Source organism: Sus scrofa, chromosome 4 (assembly GCF_054392235.1).
Source record: "Sus scrofa isolate SSC_HxYL_T2T_F1_AM1 chromosome 4, Sscrofa_HxYL_maternal_Yorkshire_Landrace_v2.0, whole genome shotgun sequence".
Classification (NCBI taxonomy): domain Eukaryota; kingdom Metazoa; phylum Chordata; class Mammalia; order Artiodactyla; family Suidae; genus Sus; species Sus scrofa.
In genome coordinates this window covers 38,474,465-38,494,734 of record NC_139386.1, presented here as the reverse complement: position 1 = coordinate 38,494,734, position 20,270 = coordinate 38,474,465, and the positions used below count along the sequence as shown (strand labels likewise).

Below are 20,270 nucleotides of genomic sequence, written 5' to 3'. Positions count from 1 at the left end.
GCATGGCCAAAAAGAAAAAAAATGCTCTGATGGTGGAGCAGAGGAGAGAGGCAGAGTATCCTTTTAAACGAGCTACTTCAGGAATAGGTAGGATGATGCAAGGCAATATAATTTGATGAAATTTTCTGTTGTTATTGTTTGTTTTTTAAGCAGCAGGAAGAACAATATACTGCCCTGAATCAGTTTTGCAAACTTTTTTTGACTATAGCACACAAAAAGATATTTTCTACATTGTAACATGGTGAACACATACACATATAGTTACTGAAATGTTTCATGAGATATCCTTACAATTTGTGATAAACTCTAACATTCTAAATTTATTCCATTTCTTCTTTTTCTTTCTTTCTTTTTTTTTTTTTTTTTTTTTTTGCTATTTTAGGGCCGTACCTGTGGCATATGGAGGTTCCCAGGCGAAGGGTCCAATAGGAGCTACTGCTGCTGGCCTACACCATAGCTCACAGCAACACTGGATCCTTAGCCCACTGCATGAGGCCAGGGTTTGAACCTGCATTCTCATAGGTTCTACGCGGGTTCGTTAACCAGTGAGCCATGAAGGGAATGCCTCCATTTCATTTTTTAAAAAAATACTGGTCATGACCCACTAAATTGATTTTGTGACTCACTAATGGGAAACTACTGTTGGCAAAAATCTACTTTAAGATGCTTTGATTTTGTAATGTATAAACTCTCTTAAGAGTTGATTACTTTTGGTTGGAGACTAAATGTACCCAGGAGTTTTTAATGGTTGCGTATTCTGCCATTTCTCTTTTCTTTTTAATGATTTTGTGTAGTCCAAAATATTTTATAACCTGCGTATGATAGAAGACAATTGGGCAATTATTGAAATAATAACACCTAAAAGAGAACATTAGTTTACAGGTATTGAGCTTAGTGTAGGAAATGCACGGTATAGTTCACAGACACATTTGTTGATGGAAGAAGTGGTGGTGGGTTCTAACTATATAGTGATTATAACATAGAACAAAAACCATCTCTGAGGGTTTTAGAAGAAATCCTCTGGGCGTATCCTGATGCTTATCAGAATCACAACTTTTCAACAAAATGGGCCTCACTGGAGTTTTTGTTAGACTTATTCTATAAGAATCTGCGCTGGTCAAGGCAGATATTTTAAGAGCTAAACTATGAGGGCAAGTAGAGGCCCTTCATGATATTTGGAAATCTTGAGAGTGACTTAGACCACCAGCATACTTTGAAGACTGTAGTTGGAAATAAGAACTTTAAAAAATAGATATGGCTTTTTATTTAATCATACTATTTAGGTTCTTTACAATGACAAATTTTGCTGTATACAAGAAAATATTTAAATCACTTAAATAAAAATTCAACACAAGCTGCTCTTATACTTGGAAGGCAATCAAATCCTGCTTCTGCAGAAATCACCAAAATCTCATGCTTTGCTGACATTTGTGCTGGATAGACTGATTCAGCAGTTGTACAAGTGTTAGCGACCCTCCTTGAGTCCGTCCTTTCGCCTGGTATCATCGGAGCCAGTAGAAGGAGACCGCGTTCGGTTCAGAAGCAAAGGAAACTGTATTCTTTGATCAGAGAATGGAGAGGTAGGAGCTCTGGCTCTAGACTGCATGATGTCCTGGAATTGCCCTGGGCCGGGCTGCTCTGTAGAGATCTCTTGCGGGAGGGGCAGTGGCAGTTCTCTTGTAGGCGCTGTTCACAGCTGGAGCTCGTTGCCTGGCGCAGCTCACCGCGCACCCCCGCCATCTTTTTTTTATAATTTTTTTTATTTTCCCACTGTACAGCAAGGGGGTCAGGTTATCCTTACATGTATACATTACAATTACAGTTTTTTCCCCCACCTTTTCTTCTGTTGCAACATGAGTATCTAGACAAAGTTGTCAATGCTATTCAGCAGGATCTCCTTGTAAATCTATTCTGAGTTGTGCCTGATAAGCCCAAGCTCCCGATCCCTCCCTCCCCCTCCCCCCTCCCCCTCTCCCCCTTTCCCCCTCCCCCTTCCATCAGGCCCGCCATCTTGAATTGCGGTATCTCGCGCAAGCGCTTCTGCGTTCGGCCCCACAGAGCCGAGGCCTCGGCGCCGCCATTTTGCACCACAAACTTGTCTCAAGGGTCTGGTGCGTGACCTGTGCACAAGACACCCTGTGGAGCAAGTGAAACTGGGCTAAGCACCAAGGAGAAAACACAAGGTTAGACTTTATTTTATTGCCCAATTGTTTGTATTTCCTGGGAATCGTTAATGGGCTTTGCTGGTGACAAATCCCTCCTCTGCCTTTTGTCCTGCTCCTCAGTCTTGTCCATCTTTTGTAGCTGCTTCTTGCTGATTTCCAGCATCGTGGTAACCCCAGGTGGAGGAGCTTATTCTGCTGTTTCTTTATTCAGTTGCGAATGATTTTAATGTGTAGTCAAATGAGAAACTTTTTGTTTCAAGGATGCAACGTGTATATTATTACATGAAATACCTGTCTGATTTTGTTTTCGCTGATAAAGTCTAAATGTTTACTTGGGACTGATAAAACCTAACACTTCCCCTCCAGCATTGGTGGGTAATTATACACACTACAACCTTATAAAACAGATCCTGTGGAGACAGGTACAGTAGTAATTATTACTTTCATAAAAAGGACTCTTCAATGCATTCCCAAGATCTAGGTTTGTATCCTAATTAATACTTCTCTGACTTCTTTGCAAGTTTTTTTTGGAATCATTGCTTTGACAGGTGCAGTGAATTGTAAAAACCAAAATGAAGTGCTATCAATGTTTTTGCTTTAACAGTATTATTTCTTATCGGTGATATAAGTATGTAGATGGTAAAAAAGTAGAATGTATCAGAAATAAAGAAGTGAGATTTGGAGTTCCTGTCATGGCACAGTGGAAACAAATTTGATTAGGAACCATGAGGATGTGGGTTTGATTCCTGGCCTAAGTCAGTGGGTTAAGGATCCGGTGTTGCTGTGAGCTGTGGTGTAGGTCCCAGATGCAGCTCAGATCTGGCATTGCTGTGGCTCTGGCATAGGCCAGCAGCAACAGATCCGATTAAACCCCTAGCCTGGGAACCTCCATATGCCATGGGTGTGGCCCTATAAAGACAAAAGACAAAAAAAAAAAAAAAAAAGAAGTGAGCTTCTTTGACCTCTTCACCATTTGGTCTCCCTGCTTCTCCTCCTTGGCTTTCAGGATATCCCTTCAGTATCTCTCTCTCTCTCTCCCCGACTCCCTATATTTTCCAATAGTTTTAAAATATTGATCTATTCTGCCTCGATCCTTAAATGTCAGTTTTATCACTTTTCAAGATCAAGGTACTTGCCTAGCCTTGCCTCTGCTTTGGCATCATTTACTCCCTGGCTTCAAGTGATGTGTAGAAATGATTGGGACAGGGAAAGAGGAGTGAGAAAAAAGTTAATTGTCTATTGCAGTTGTTCAGATGAGAGATGAACAAGTCCTGAATTAGGGAGGTGACTCTGGGAATGGAAAAGAAGGACCCACAAGATTTGTCTAGTGATTGGAGTGGGGATGCAGAAGAAAGAAGACATAACTTTGAGATTCTCACTTGGAAGAACCTGGTAAGGTAGGAGGAGGAACTGATACAGGAAAATGATTTGGTCATTTTAAAAAATATATTGCAGACATTAATCAGGCATCAGAGGAGTTCCTGTCGTGGCTCAGTGGTTAACAAATATGACTAGTATCCATGAGGATGTACGTTCGATCCCTGGCCTTGCTCACTGGGTTAAGGATCTGGCGTTGCCATGAGCTGTGGTGTAGGTCCAGAAGCGGCTTGCATCCTTAGGTGCGACCCTAAAAAAAAAAAAAAAAAAAAAAAAAAAAATCAGGCATCAGAACATACAATAGTGGAACTAGAGGGAGTGCAAGGCTAAAGAAGAGTTATCTACACTTGAATAGTTGTTGAACTTATGTATAAATGAAGCAGATGATACAGAGAACACAAAAGAAGAAGGTGATAGAAGATAAACTTTGGGGAACTTTGAAACTGAAAAGAACAATGAGAGATGAGGAGCTCCTGAAAGAGACAGAGAAGAAGAAATTCAAGGAGGAGAGAACTAGCTGGAAGAATGCAACTTATAGAAACAAACTAATTTGACAGCACCTGAAATAATGTCACAGTCCTTTGGGGAAAGGATAGTTTCTTTTTCTGAGCAAAAGTAACACAGCAATGTTCAAGGAGATGTGTGGAGAGAAAGATCCTGGAATTTGGAGCCAGCAGTCATGGATTTTTCATTTCCTCATAAGTGCTTACTAGTTACGTGACTTTGGGCAAGCCACAGAACACAAATATGAAACCACTGGAGAACAGCTGCAGGCTAATCTCTGTGCTAGATACTGTCAGAAATATATCAGGTCAGAAGGAGTGTAGCTGTCTGGTCTGAGGAAGGCGGAGAACATCACTGAGTGTGTAGAACTTGAGTAAAGTGTCAGAAGATGAATAGGATTTCAGCAGATAAAATAGTGAAGGGAGAACGTGACTTTGAAAAATGGTGGTTCATCATCTGGAGAAGGGAGAATTGAAGACAAATTCCTCCAGAAGAGAATCTTTGTGCTTCGCTTTTCCTTTATTTGGGAGCTTAGGAACCTTGTTTATTCGAGATGTTCACATACTCAGTTTGATGCTTGAAGAGAGGAGAAAAAGTAGGGGGAAAGTAAATACTGAGATGAAAAGTCCTCCTTTAGGATGAAAGCGTTGCTTATTATTATTTTACTTTACTCACTTTCATTTTAGAAATGTGCCGTGAAAGGTTTCAACAAGATGCTTATTATGTTCTTCTTAAGGAGATTAGTAGCACTTTATGTAGAAAGTTAAGCAATTGCTTAAAGGACCCTCCACTTTGCAAGTGGGAGGTACAAATAAGCACCTCATTGTTTAACTTCGAGATCAAAAGTGAAAGTCATACAGTGGAGGCCTGCAAGGTGATGTGATTTGAAAGTGTGTCTTCTTGGATCACAATAATAGAGAAAAACAGGAGTTGATTTCAAACTGAAGAGAGACACAGACGGAATTCAATCCAGAGGAATAAATTGTTTAAGAGTATTGTGACTTTAAGATACAATATCAGTTTGGTAGTAAACCAACATTCTTGGGCCATGATGCTTGTTCTTTGGGGGAAAAAATTAAATCAAGCAAACATAAAGGCATTTTATTCCACTATCTTTGGGGAAAATACAGTTACACATTTGACCTCAAAGAATCCGTTCCAGAATACAATGGGCTTTATGGACCATGCACTGGAACAGAATCAGCAGTTAGGGTGTGTGGCAGACACTCCGATCATGGCTAAGAACTGTTAGGTATTACCAGAGACCTCAGAAACAGTCTCGGTGTGGTTCACCTTGCTTTGAAGGAAACCAGTGAGATCACCAGAACTCACTTTAGTTGAGGACAAGCTGAGGATTAGCAGCTTTTCAAAATAAAAACCAGAGAGTACTAAATGTGTCATCATTGGGAGGGGGTGCTCTGTGTTTAAGAGGGTTTGGGCACATACAGAGATCATTACTACATTATTAAGCATTTATAAGTTAGTTTATATTTGCCAAACGCAAACATAAAAATCATTTCTTAATTATACAGGCATTAAAGTTTTGCATCATTAACCACATATTTAAAACAGCTTTGTATCACTTACAAAAACAATTGAAAATATCAGATTATCGAATCTCCTCTGTTCTAACGTCCAACTGCCTTACAGCCAAGATTAACCTGTTTATTGTCTTATAATTAAATACATCAAAAAGTATTATTCTCTCATTTATCAAAAATTGAAGTGCAGGGAAATGAGGCAATTTGTGCATGTATATTCATCAATCCAGTGTTAAAATTCAAGAATCGAACTCTGCTTGTTTTTTAACCTGGTCTACATTTGTACCGTATAACAGGCAGGCAGCATATTGTTAAAAGAAGGAAAATAATAAAATTTAAAAAAATTATTAGCTTTGAGTTGAATAACAAAGGAGCACCAAATGGAAACTCATCCACTAGCCAAGAAGGGCTGGAGTTCACTCCCCCATCCATCACCACCAGCTGGCAGATGGGCTCGAGAGTAATGCAAGCCTCCTTAGATGCCAAGTTCTCTGCTTATGCAGCAATATTCATCCTTGCCATCCAGGGAGGGAGGACAGGGAGTGGCTGGAGCCTACAGTTCCACGTAGCAGTACATCCCACTGCGAAGGAAACTCCTGGGGTTAGCCAACAAAAATGGAATTTCAAATTTGGAACCAGACCTCACCTGATATATTTTAATTGATTGCCATGTGATTGGCCATCTGTTTATAATTTGAGTGTCTTTTCTTTGTATGAGAAATGCTTTTGTACAGGGTGGGACTCATGTGCCTCTCAATTTCTATATGGAAAAAAATATTTTCTATCTTTTCATTGCTTTGCTGAGTAGCTTTCAACAAGCTTTTGGAAAAAGTCTGGATCCAGATTTATAAAGTAACAACTGATGCTATGCTAGAACAATGGGGGTATTTTATGGGCTGTAAAGCTCTTATTATTAAGTAATTTTTGGTTGAGATAATTTTAATAATAATAGTAGTAAACTGTTTTTGAGGCTGGAAGGCTGATGAACCTTTTAAAATCATTGAGATTGTTTAAATTCAATTTATGCCTTCAGAACTAAATCCTAAGTATTATTTGGCTATAGTTATAGTACTGTAATTTAATTGAATATCATCATTTAGATGATATATAGAAATTGACGCCAGCTAGAATTATGGATCAGAATTACCAGTCCCTAAAATTTTCAGAAATGCAAAAATTGTTTTATTTTTACAATTTAAAATATGGAGTTCCCATTGTGGCTCAAGGGTTAATGTATCCATGAGAATTCGGGTTTGATCCCTGGCCTTACTCAGTGGGTTAAGGATCTGGCATTGCAGTGAACTGTGATGAAGGTCGCAGAGGAGGCTCAGATCCTGTGTTGCTGTGGCTGTGGTCTAGGCTGGCAGCCACAGCTCTGATTTGACCCCTATCCTGGGAACTTCCATGTGGTGTGGGTGTGTCCCTAAAAAAGAAAAAAAGAAAAAAAAAAAAAGGACAAAAATAAAATCTTCATTGGGCCCAATTTGATTCTTTTGTCTAAACCTCCCTTTTATGAGCCTCTCATTAAAATTGTAGTAGTTAATATAAGAATTTGGAGCTATATTTCTTTTTTTCTTTCTTTCTTTATTTTATTTTTTTGTTTTTTAGGGCTGCACCTGAAGCATATGGATGTTCCCAGGCTAAGGGTCATAGCTGCAGCTGCCGGCCTACACCATAATAAGCACAGCAACTTGGGATCTGAGCGGAGTCTGTGACTTACACCACAGCTCACGGCCACGCCGGATCCTTAACCTGCTGAGGGAGGTTGGGGATCAAACCCGAAACCTCATGGATATTAGTCAGGTTCATTAACCGCTGAGCTACAAGGGGAACTCCTGGAGCTATATTTCTTAAGGCAGAAGAGCAGAAGTTCTCTAACTTTGGTACATGAAAATAATGTTGGGAGCCCAGGCCCAGCCTAAACCCATGGAATCAGAATCTAGGTTCTGGACAGCTTTGTTGTCATAAGTTGCTCTGGTCATTCTGATGCACAGTAAAGTTTGAGAACAAGTGAACTTGAGAACAAGATCAGCTCGGAGGCCAAATCCGCCTGTTTCTGTAAATAACATTTTATTGGAATACGGCCCTAGCCATCACTTTTGTATTGTCTATGGCTGCTTTCCCGCTATTATGACAGAGTTGAGTAGTTGTGACAAAGACCATATGGCCCACAAACCTGAAAATATTTACTATCTGTCCCTTTACAGAAAAAGTTTGCCAACTCCTGAAGGAGATAAATGATATAAAAAGAAATACATTTTTCCAGATCTGGTGTTTCTATTCACCCATTCATTCGTTTGCTTAGAAAAATAAGAACTAAAAATCATAGAATTGGGAGTTCCCGTCGTGGCTTAGTGGTAATGAATCAGACTAGTACCCATGAGGACTCGAGTTCGATCCCTGGCGCCACTCAGTGGTTAAGGATCTGGCGTTGCCGTGAGCTGTGGTGTAGGTTGCAGACGCAGCTCAGATCCTGTGTTGTTGTGGCTGTGGTGTAAGCTGGCAGCTACAGCTCTCATTCAACCCCTAGCCTGGGGACTCCCATATGCTGCAGGTGTAGCCCTGGAAAAACAAAAAAATCATAGAATCACTTGGGGTTAAAAACCACTTTAGACATTGCCTTTTAATTTTCTTCAGAACTTTCCGTTGTTTCAAACAAAGAAAGGAAAAACTAAGCCGAATAATATGTTTTTAAAAAAATTAACTGTATTTGATTAAGATTTTGGATATTTAATGATTTTCCAACTTAGTGCAAAATGACTCATTGCTAAGTTAAACTCTGTAATATCATGAATTTTAGCAGCAGTTCAAATAAAATTCAAATATAAGAAAAAAAGTAAACCTTTTCATCTCAAAAGGTGGATAATGTTAAGAGATTAAAGGGGCTTAGAAGTGTGTTTGGATTCAGGAAGGCAGTGAAATGGGGAGAGGGGCTAATGATCTCTAGGGCTGCCTAGCCAAAGATAGCCATCGTAAAACAAAGATGCTTTCTGGTGATACAGTACAAGAATGCTCTGTACACGGTATAAAGCAACTTGAAATGTGAATAAATTGGATGAAGTTCCAAAAACAATAGATATGCTCAAGTGAATGGGAGGACTGAGCTGTAGCAAGGCTTTTGATTTACATAGCATGATTGTTTCAAGGCACACACAGCCCTTCCCAAGAGCTGGGATGGATTTTCCTCCCAGCGCCTGCAGGAGATGTTGAATTGACATCACAGAAAATTGTCAGCAGAGAAGAGAGACTGATTGCCGGGCTGTAGGAGGGAGTTGGAGAAGGGAATTAGGTTCCTTACACCTTGTTCATCATGTCATTCACTCTCTTCTTCAAAGATCTTCAGTGACTTCTTATTACTTAAAGGATTAAAGTCAAATCCCAGCTGGCCTTTAAGGCGTTCTCTAATCTGTCCCTTATGTGGTATCACAAAGCATTTTCATGCCTATTACCTCATTAGATCGTTACAATACCCTCATGCAAGTCAGAGGTGGTGTTTGCATTCCCATTTTACAGATAAATAAGCTCAGGCATAGCTGGTTTAAGAGTCACACAGCAGTAAGGGGCTGAGTCAGGGCTGGAACTCATGTTTCCTGCACCACTAGACACATTTATGAGTCTTTTCTTCTAAGGTAGACTTGTTCCCAAAACATGCCTGATGCTTGCCAACCTCATCTTTGCTTGCGCCGTGGAATGCCTCCCTTTTCTGCCTGGGCAGTGCCACCATTTGAGTTCTGATTCACTTTCTGTCTGCTGGCAAACCTTTCCTGAGCTTCAGTACTCTGTGTTCTCTTTCTCCTCCCCTGAGCTCATATACTTTTTGTTGACACGTTCCCTTTCCTCAGAATCCTGCCATGCTTTGTGGCACCTCTACCTTGGGTGTTTGTCTTGCTCAGTGAGACTCTTGAATTGCTCCTTAGCTCTGCCCATGTATATGCCTCAGGTCTCCAATGGAACTGATGCTCTTCGAGGGAGCATCTAGGCAGCATATATTTCTTTTCTCTTCCACAATGCCTTCCATGGTGTATAAAAGATGGTTGGGGGCCTAATAAACATTTGTTGGACAAACAATTTCATTCTTATGCTGTCTTTAAATATGATTAAGAGAAATCAGATGAAACTGAAAAAGGGAGACCAGGTTGTCCTTTTAACAGCAAATTCTTTTCTAATGAATCAAAGTATTCCAAGGATAGCCACTGATGTTCCATGTTTAGCTAAGGCCTGGAGTCATAAGGGCTGAGTGATCCTAAACTGGGCATAACATAAACCTGTTAAGGAAACTAAGACTTGGAATAAACACTGATAAGACAGTTCTTTCATAGTTACTTCTTGAGGCCAGCAATTCACAGGCAGTTGGCATAACAGGAAGAAACAGGAACAAGTTTTCCTCCCCAAAGGCTGGCTTTGCCATTTCCCCACCTTCCAGAGGCTAGTGCAGCTCTTTGCTTTCCTGGCTGGAAACCAGGGGTGCAGCTACAACAAGGGAAACCTTCCTTGGAGCTTTGCCAAGGTCTTTTCCTTTCTCTTTGGTTGTGGGATTAAGAACTAAACATAGTCCCTTTGGAAAGTCTGGTCACTGGGAAATACAATTCATGCAAGTGTCACCTCACAGGTTTGGTGCTTGTTCCAGAGCAGGCTTGGCTAAGCCTTCACGATGCCCATTTCCTGCCACTCTCACTCATAGGCAAAGCTCCTCCTCACCCAACATCTCTGTATAGCGCATTTCCTGCGAGGTGGCAGTGATCCCACCCCCCACCCCCAGGCTTAGTGCATGAAATGATTAGGGCTAATCTCACCTCCCATGCTGACCGCACCTGTGATCAGCATTCTTTGGGTTTAGAGCCCTGGCCAGGGGAGCAGGCTAGGTGGTCTCTACTATTTTCCCTATTTCTGGATGAGTACATTGACCAAGTTACAACTAAATTCGAGGTTATAGCTCTTTGCATTGATGACTCCCTCTTAATTTTCACAAAAAAATGATTATATTAATCTGAGTGCTACCTGGGAAGTTGAAATTTTAGGTGCTTTTTATTACTTCTGCAAGAGCCTCTCAATTATATTCTACACACATATTTCTTCACTTAAGAGTAAAACAGAGCTGTGTAAAGTGAGCAGCATGTTTACATGAGATCCCTATGGCTTGCTATCAAATTAGTGGCAAATCAGTATTATAGTAAACAGAGGTCAAAGATCAGACTCACAATTTCACATAAAATTCAAAACACAAGACACAATACATAAAATAGAAGGCTCGTGTCATGAGACCATCAACTACTCTTAAAAAATAATCAAAACCAGGAAAAGATGAGAGGAAACAAAATTTAAACATGATTTTAGTCCAGAATCTGATGCAAAAGCCAGACCTTACAGAGATCTTTTAAAAACCATGACAGCTGACTCCATGTCACTCATCTTAAATGGAAACACACATCAAAAGGTGGCAAGAACCAAGACTTAGCAACTCCCGGATTCTATTCATGGACTTGACACTGACCTTGGACAAGTCAAAATCTGTCTTCATTTTTCACTGTGAAAGTTAGGGTGGAAACTATTGTTTTACTTCTCTTGATGGATAACTCTGGAGAGAGCCATGCTAATAAGGAGGCAGTGGTAATTCTCTCCTAGATTTGATTAGATGTATTTTTGAAAGGTCAAATAATTTAGTAGCATGAAATTGTACACACCACACCCCATGTTTACTGTGGGCAGCTCTCTACTCTTGGCTTCTAAGCAAGAAACTAGAAGAATCACGTTTATTCCATGTTAAAGCATTCCTTGAAACAAACAAACAAAAAAACCCCATACAAATTGATTCTTCTTTAGATCTCTCTTGGAGTCCTCAGTCAACAATTTACACCTCTTATTATTAATCTAGGTTTAATTAACCCTGAGATAAAACATAATGTTTTACGGAGTGGCTTAAATGAATGGACTAAGCCAGATGATAAATATCATAGGGGAAAAACAAAGCATTTTCAAATAGAGTTAGAAAAATTCTAAAGGAATTCTGAATATTTAAAAAGATTTCAGTCAATAATTTTAATTACAGGACTGCTTATTAATTCATAAGGATTTACTTAACACCAGCAGATGTCAGTATATTCTGTATGATTTCCACTGAGTTCTCAAAACCAGCCAAGAGTTTTCATTCCGGTTAATGAAAATGATGTAGTGGCCAAATAATTAAGGCTCTCTAGAGGATTATAAATCCTATTCCTCAACATTGGTTATGTTATGGTAGAGGCCCCTCTGCTTAGATTCAAATTCCCAACTTCCCAATAAATCTTGGCACTGAGGTTCTCGAAAGTAAGAATACCATTTTCTGAAAGCTATGCATGATCTTCGAGCTCAAACAGCATGCTGAAGAACAAAAACTTAAGCAGAGCTTCAGCTGGGCAATGTCTAGACTGATACTTCTGTGTCTTTTCTAGCCTATTTTCCTGACTTTTCCACTCAGGAAATGTCTTATTGACATTTGATGTTTAAACCAAAGGGGTTATCATTGAGATAAGGGGAATTTTTATTAAGAGAGTTCCCTACATACATACTAGGACTTTAACCTGTGTTATCTTATTGAAATGATAAGAAATGGAGAAAGAAAATTTAAAGTACCCCAAAAACTTATCCTGTGTCTCTTTTTGACAATAGGAAGATCTTAAACTGAGTTCTCAAGCCTTTCAGAGTTTTAATTTCAGTTAAAAAAAGTGGGTATCGTGGTCAAAAAATTAAGGATCTTAGTAAGACTGGCAAAATTGTGCATTTTTAGGTTGTTAATAAGCAAAAACTGGTCCATTCTTTAACAGGATAAATCTGGGAGGCTTTCAAAGAACTCAATAAAGATGAAATTTTAAATGCTATTTAATAGTATGCTTTTACTTGTGAGGTATATGTGCATTTTGATAACTATAAGCTTTATAAATTATCAAAGTCACTGGCACTTTGCTGTGTTTTCAGAAAAAAAAAGAATTTTGTGTAAACAAGTTTCTGTGTTTCATATTATGAAATCTTAGTGTGGGAACATCCTGGGGTCCCTGGGGACAGCATTGCAAGGCAGCTCCAGGCTTCTTGCTGCATCATGAAGAATGCACATTTTAATTAGGAATAAAAGGGTTCTTCTTTATCCTAGAACTTGATATTGCTGTAGGCTTTGCCCTTGAAGATAAATCTTTTGAAATATTAATCTTTATTTTGTGAAAAATTGTTATAGTCTTGTTCCTTTAGAACAAGAGAAAGAAAATCTCGACAGAATTCCTTGGACTCTACTTATAAAAACACTGAGACACCTGCAATTGTGTTTGTGAAAAGATAACTTTGAATTTTAAAAAAGTTTTCTGACTTCAGAATGGTTGTGAAGTTCACTGCAAACAGAACTCCTCCTCTGTTCAGATGCACACACACACACACATACACATATTATTTCTTGGCAGATGGAACTTGCTGAACTAATGGACAATGTCAGTTGGGGAATTTTAACATATACATTTCCTGAAGTAGACCACAAAAGATGTTGTATTTTAATATCTACACTCATATACCATCATAAAGCCGTAGCCATCAGAACATTTAATCTGGTAACCAAAAGAAGATGCTACAAAAGCCACTGAGACAAATCTTAACCTGTCCTGCAGTGTTTCTTTACAATAATACTTTTCACAAACTACAGAGTTAGTCATTGCTTGAATCAAAATTATGTCAATTAGGGAGGACTTCGGTCTTCATACGGTGATGGTAAAACCCATGGCTTCCCCTAGCCCCACTTTTCTTTGGGGGACACTGATTCTCAGAGGAGTAACTTGCTTAGGGGCTCATAGGTCAGCAGCGGCATTTGAATCCCAGACATTCTCAGGCCCCTGGCAATTGCACTACTTAATTCGTTTAAATAATTTTTTTTAATTTATAAAATTTGTATTTGTTTTTTAAATTGAAGTATAGTTGATTTACAATGTTGTATTAGTTTCTATTATAGGTTATTACATTATACTTTCCATGATAGGTTATTACAAGATACTGAATATAGTTCTCTGTGCTGTTTACCTGTTTTACCTATAGTATTGTGCATTTGTTAATCCCAAACTCTTAACTTATTCCTCTCCCCTTTCCCCTTTGGTACCATAGTTTACTTTCTATGTCTGTGAGTCCTTTTCTGTTTTGTAAATAAGTATTTTGTATCATTTTTTCAGATTTCACATATAAGTGATGTGATTTTTGTCTTTCTCTGACATTTCATTTAGCATTATTCTCTCAAGATGCATCCATGTTGCTGCAAATAGCATTATTGTTTTTACTTCTTAATAATTCTAGTTTTATTATAAACTATTTTACTCACTGAAACTGGTTTCTAGGCATTAACTACTCTTAACCTAATCTCCCTAATAGATCATTAGACAAGCATGCAGCAAGTATAATTCATCTTTTAAAGCTGAGAAAAGAAAACAAGAAGAAGTGGAAGGTATTTTACACACATCATCTCATTTATTCTTCACAAAACCATATGAGGGAAGGCAACCCTCTCCATTTGACAAAAAAGGAAACTGGTTCAGAGAAGTTAATTAGCACATGCCCAAGGTCACTATCTATTTAAACAGTAGAGCCAGGATTTAAACCCAGATCTGTCTAATTCCAGAAACCGTGCTCTGTCCAGTCCAAGATGTTTCCGATTAAGTTACTTTTCCAAAATTACATGATGAAGGATGATAGAGTTGGACATGAAACTCACTGCCAATGCACTGGATTATGTTTGAACAGGATCTTCACAATAATGTCCAACAGTACAACTCTTAGCACTAACCAACAACATCTTAATTTTTTTCTCTCTTTTATTGCTGGTCCTGATTTTTTCCACATAAATATCTTAACTAAATTACAGGTTTGCTTTTCTCTTGCAATCTGTAAACCCCCTGAGAAAGACAGTCCATAGATCACCAAGGAAATTAAATGTAAAGAAATCCCAGCAAAGAATATTGTTCAAATGTGTTTTTAAAGACATATATACCATGGATATAGTCAGCAAGCTGCTGCTTGCTCATGAATTTGTTCAAATGAGGCAGAAAGAGGGAACACAGACTCAGAATCTTCATGCTGGCTCAGTTCTCCAAAGGTCCTGTTCTCACTCTGTAGCTCATCTTTGCCCCATTTCTCACGTCTAATTTAAAACATCATTTCCAAAACAAGAAAAAGAGAGAAGAAAAAGAAGAATTGATAGACCCTGATGATTTTATTATCTAGTGATGTGAGGTTGATATCGCATTGACAAGTTTAGGTTCCAAACATTGTTATATTTTAAAATTCAGTCTTGTTGTTCAATAGACTTGAGTGGTAAAATGTTCTTAAACAGACCTCAGTACCAAGGGAGCAATAGGAAACAAACCTCTTCCCTAAGCAGATAGCTTTGTTTGTTTTTAACTGGATGACTGAGGCAGTTTCTACTCTGGTGTCTAATTGATGATCCCCAGTGTTTTGGAAAAGTAATAAGATCCTTCCTGGGGCCGTTTGGAGCCAGCTCTCCAAAGATCACAATGTATTGGGCCAGAGAGGCTCCTAAGGACACCAGCACTTGCTGAATAAACACTCATGGCATAATGGCTGCCATCTTGGGTACACAGAGAACATGTGTGAACAGGAGACGTGAAAAGAAAAATAATTTCATGAGATTATGCAAATATTACTTATAACTTTCTCCTGGGGAAGTTCATGGAATTTAAGAGATCACCTTGCTTAGTGTTCACTCACCAATTGGTCCTGGAGGGGTGACAATCAACACTTCATCCAGCCATAACCTTGAAAGTCATCTCATAAAAGTGCCAGCTGCTCTGACAAAATGGAAGAAAACTCTTATTCTTTTAGTTGTTTTTTTCAAAATTGTAGTTAATTTACAGTGTTGTGCCAATTTCTGCTGTACAGCAAAGTGACCCAGTCATTCATTCATATACATGAATGAACACACACACACTCCCTTTTTTATATTGTCTTCCATCATGGTCTATGCCAAGAGATTGGATATAGTTCCCTGTGCTATACAGCAGGACCTCATTGCTTATGCATTCTAAATGTAATAGTTTGCATCTACTAACCCCAAACTCCCTGTCCATCCTATTGCCTTCCTCCTCCCCCCTTGGCAAACACAAGTCTGTTCTCTATGTCTATGAGTCTGTTTCTGTTTTGTAGATAGGTTCATTTGTGCCATCAGTCTTTTCTGCCCTCAGAACTCCTGGTTCTTAGGTCTTCTTAGATTCTGGACTGGAATCTACACCACACCCTCTGGCTCCCAGGCCTTCCAACTACACCACTGGCTCTCCTGGATCTCCAGCTTATAGATGGCAGATTGTGGGACTTCTTGGCCTCCATAATTGAATGGGCCAGTACCGTTAATAAATCTCTTTCTAGTTCTGTTGTGTGGTCCATTCTGTTTCTCAAAAGAACCCTGATCAATCTACTATATATCAAACATTTTTCTAACCATTTTGTATATATTAACTCATTAACCCTCATTAGTTCTATGTGGTAGATCTTTATCCATTCTACCTTATTGAAAGACATTCTGCTATGTAGTTGAGTGTGAATACCACCTGCTAGGCTCAGAATGATTCAACAACTTGGTTTAGTTTCGCATCTGAACTGTAGTGTTAATTTCCAAAGTGGGGGGGGACAGTTTCCTCTCTTGTCAACCCATCCTTCTGAGCTATCAGGATTAAAATACTCTTTTCCTTCAATCCTTCAATGGTTTACCACTGCCTTTAGTATGAATTTCAAATTACTTGTCATAGCACTGGGGGTCCATCAACATTTGGGTGGCCTGGATGCCCCATCAATTTCTACTATTCACTCTGGGCTGTAGCCATTTTATGTGGCATCTCTCAGCTCTCCTGTGTTCTTTGTGTCTTTGGGTATGTGCATGTATTGCTTCGGTCGCTTCTCACCATCTCTACCTGCCATTACCACTCATTTCTAGGCACCCATTTTTCATCTGAATTACTGCAGCCAGCTCCCAACCGGTCTTGCCTCCACTTCTTCTCCTCTCCAGTTCACTTTCTACTTGGAAGCCAGACCACTCTTTCTAAAAGGCAAAGATGAACATGGCACGCCCATGCTTAAGATCTCTCAATAATTTGCTATGGTCAGAGGTATAAAATCCAAATTCTTTCAAAGTGCCCTTAAGAGCTTGTTCCAGCTTCTCTCTCCAGCTTTATCAATCACTGTTCTTCTAAATGGACTCTTCCCCCCCGCAACCCCCCACTCCCAGACCTTTGCACAGAAAGGCCCCTTTGCCAAAATATTCTGCTTCATCTTCAAGTGGCCAGTGCCTCACTTGGCCAATGCCTCAACCTTCAGGTCTCAGCTGGGGGCATCTCGTCTAGCACATGGTCCTTGACTCTTGCCCCTGCCCAAAGCCCTCCAGAAGCATCCTGCCCTATCAGCACACTGTGCTCATTACTCACTTTTGTTCCTGTCCCACTGTATGGTCACAACCTGGTTCTCATAAGCTACTAGCACTAGATTCTGCATTCCCTAACTGGCAGGACTGTCAGCTTTTCTCCGTCACTGTCCCAATTCCTGCCACTTAATGGGAACTCAATAAATAGCCAGCAAAAATGATGAGTAAATGAACAAGGAAATGGCTCTCTGGATGCCTGCCCTGACTTCACTCCCTGATGAAATTTCTGCTTTCCTTCTTTGGCCCCAACTTCATTTCTTGTCTAAAGCTGTCCCTGCTCTGTCCCCTCTGCGCAATTAGCATACTCTTCTCTGGGCTCTCCTGCTAAATTGTAAGCTCCTTGATGGTAGGGATTGTATTTTTATCCCACCTCAAGCTTTGTCTCGGGCACAGGGCCTAGCACTTAAGAACTGTCAGTGAATGTTTGCCAAATTCAGTATTCATTCATGGTCTTTGTATACACATCAACTGAGAGTTTCCATTAGAATGGAAAATGAAAAATACAGAGGATTCAGCAGAAGAAAATGAAGGGAAGATATAGCATTGTGATGAAATAATGCACATATGATGACAAACAGCCAGCACTTTGTTCCTGGGGCTTTCTGCTCCCTCCACCCCGACCCCGGGGCGCTTGTTGCAAGAGCATCGCCTTTCTCCTCTACGTTCTCTCCACTGGCTCCTCCGCCATGGGTCTGCAGCCTAGCATATGCTTAGCCACTTGGAAAGTAAATCGCATTTTTTCATCACATTCATCACTGAGTAGAAGCTATGTGCAAGCAAATGGCAACTGCTCAGAGGGTTAATCTTGATGTCATTTGACACATCAGTGAAGGGCTCAACCATTCAAAGAGGTTTCTCCTCAAAAATAGATCACTACTTCACTTCGACTTTGTGTTCAGTCCAGTTTACACCTTTCACACAGCTGGAAATCCCCTCCCCTTGGTCATCCAAATGCCAACATGGATACTACCACACCCTAAGGTCCCCCTTCCACACATTTAGAATACTGCTTCCCTTAATAGATGCATTTTCTTCCCTTCCTCCTTTCCTCCCTCTTTCCCTCCCTTTCTTACTTTCTTCCTTCTTCCCTCCCTGCCTCTCTCCCTCCTTCCTTTTCTTTTGTGTTCTCCTCTTTTCACTGCTGCACCTATGGCATATGGAAGTTCCCAGGCTAAGGGTTGAATTGGAGCTGTAGCTGCCAGCCTATACCACAGCCACAGCAACACCAGATCTGAGCCAAGTCTGCGACCTCCACCATAGCTCACAGGAACACCAGATCCTTAACCACTGAGCGAGGCCAGGCATCGAACCTGCATCCTCACAGACTCTGTCATGTTCTTAACCCACTGAGCCACAACAAGAACTCCAGATGCATTTTCTAATTGCTGTTTCTGGGAGTTCTTCTATCCTCATTAGTTAATTTGATTTTTCCTCACAACCCAGTTTCTATAAGTAACTTCCTTCTCTTTATTCTTGTTCCCTCCACTTCACCCTCTGCTTCAAGCTTTTTTGCAGATGGTTGTTCGAGTCTCTCCATCCATTTCCCCATCATTTTCCTTCAACAAGCATTTTCAGAGGGTCTGCCATTTTGTTAGGCCCTGAGGGTGAATAAATAACACCCAGCGAGCTATCTCAGGGAGCTGTCTAAAACTCACAGAAACAAATGACAACAACATGGAGCGGTCCCATGACAATGGAAGTTTGTACAGGACTATCTTAATTTAGATTCTCCTAAGAAGTAGACCTTGTGATAAGGATTTGGGTATCATTCATTTATTTGAGAGGTGATCCAAGGAAGCACAACAGAGGAGTGGGAGAGTGAAACAGAGAAGGAGAAAGAGCAATCGAGAGTAGTAGTAAGTGGGTAATGGGAGCTCAGACCTCATGGGAATCATGGGCAACACTGTGAAGACCAACTTTCAGAATGGTTTCTTGGTAAAGTGAGGAATCGGGTTGATGAAAGAATTCCTGCCCTTCAGTGGTTAAGGCTTGCTTCTGAGGCATTAACTCCCCACCACTCTGGCCTCCCAGGTGTGGGGATGACATGCTCTTGTGGTCAGAGAAAGCTCTCAAGTCAGGAGATGCAGAATCATGAGAAATGATGCTATTGACATGTACAGGAATTGTCAGCTGAATCTCCAGGTGGCTTCTGTGGTAATCCCAGGGAACACTAGTGAGGTACCAATGGTATACCTGCCACATGGACTTAGATATATGTATGAGTGGGTGAGGGTATTATAGGTCAGAAGCATATTCATAGGAGTGCTGTCTTTTGAAGGTGAAGAATTCTCTAGGGAAATTCCACAAGTAGGGCAAGTGTTTTAGAACTAGGAGATACTGTAAGGCCTCGTATATATGGAACTAGCCTGCTCATGTGGGATATCTGGGTATAGGTGAGTTGTTAGGGGGTTGGAGGTGAAGAGCAAGGTGAGATTGAGACTTGATAAGCATTTGCATGACATCATTTCAATGCCAAGAGAAAAAAATCCACAACAAACTGGTGAAAAGATTTTGTCAGCATTGGCTGTATGACGTGGCTGTAAGTTGAAGGGAGAATTGGATGGACAGGCAAGAAGGTCCAAGCAGAGAGCCAGGCAGGATATCCTCCAGATTTGTGGGATGTATTTTAAACTCTCTATAAATACATTTTAGCTTCTGGCATCTTGTTTTCCTTTGGTTTGTTTACTCACTTTGATGGAGAGATTTCCTCTTCCTGAACTTCTCAGTTTTACTCTAGTCATTAGCAAAGTCATGTGGAATAAAGATCTCAAGGAAAATGTGGCATTTTCATCTCTTATGAGGAAGTGTAATTTGGGGCTGAAAGAGAACTGAGCCTGTGTTATTGACAGAAGAAATGTGACCCTCTCAGGGGAAAAGAGAACAATGTGGATTGGGATAGTCTTACTTCAAACATACAGCACTGTGTTTAAATAAGTAAATAACCAGAAATACCTACCATGGGGAAAGCACAATTAGCAAATCATGATGATCATGTTCCCCCTATGCATTTCATCTCCATCTGAGGTGTTTGACTTTCTGAGTAGTTCACATAAGCAAGGCTTTTGCTCTGCTCCGTGCGCACCCCCCTCCCCAAGCCTCAGCAGTGGCCTTTGATGATAATTCTCTCTCTATAATATTCTGTTTTACTCCATCAGCAAAGCAAAAAAGCAAAAAACAAAACAAAACAAAGCCAATGACATAAACAAAGGGTATTTTGGGGTTGTTCTTGTTTATTAAATTTTCTTTCTTTCTTTT

At 40.0% G+C, this 20,270-nt stretch overlaps 1 protein-coding gene across 8 annotated transcripts in view; it reads left to right on the top strand.

The window, feature by feature from the left end:
- Nucleotides 1-1,423: 1,423 nt before the first annotated feature.
- The window catches only part of KCNS2 (potassium voltage-gated channel modifier subfamily S member 2), a 109,068-nt gene continuing 90,221 nt past the window's right edge, over nucleotides 1,424-20,270 (top strand). For 4 of the 8 annotated variants that reach the window (XM_085021071.1, XM_085021069.1, XM_085021065.1 and 1 more), the window contains exon 1: nucleotides 2,049-2,183. The gene's annotated coding sequence lies outside the window, so the exon portion shown is untranslated. Of the gene's footprint in view, nucleotides 1,581-2,001; nucleotides 2,184-20,270 lie in introns of those variants that run through there. The other 4 variants (XM_085021066.1, XM_085021063.1, XM_085021064.1 and 1 more) reach the window with 3 other exon arrangements.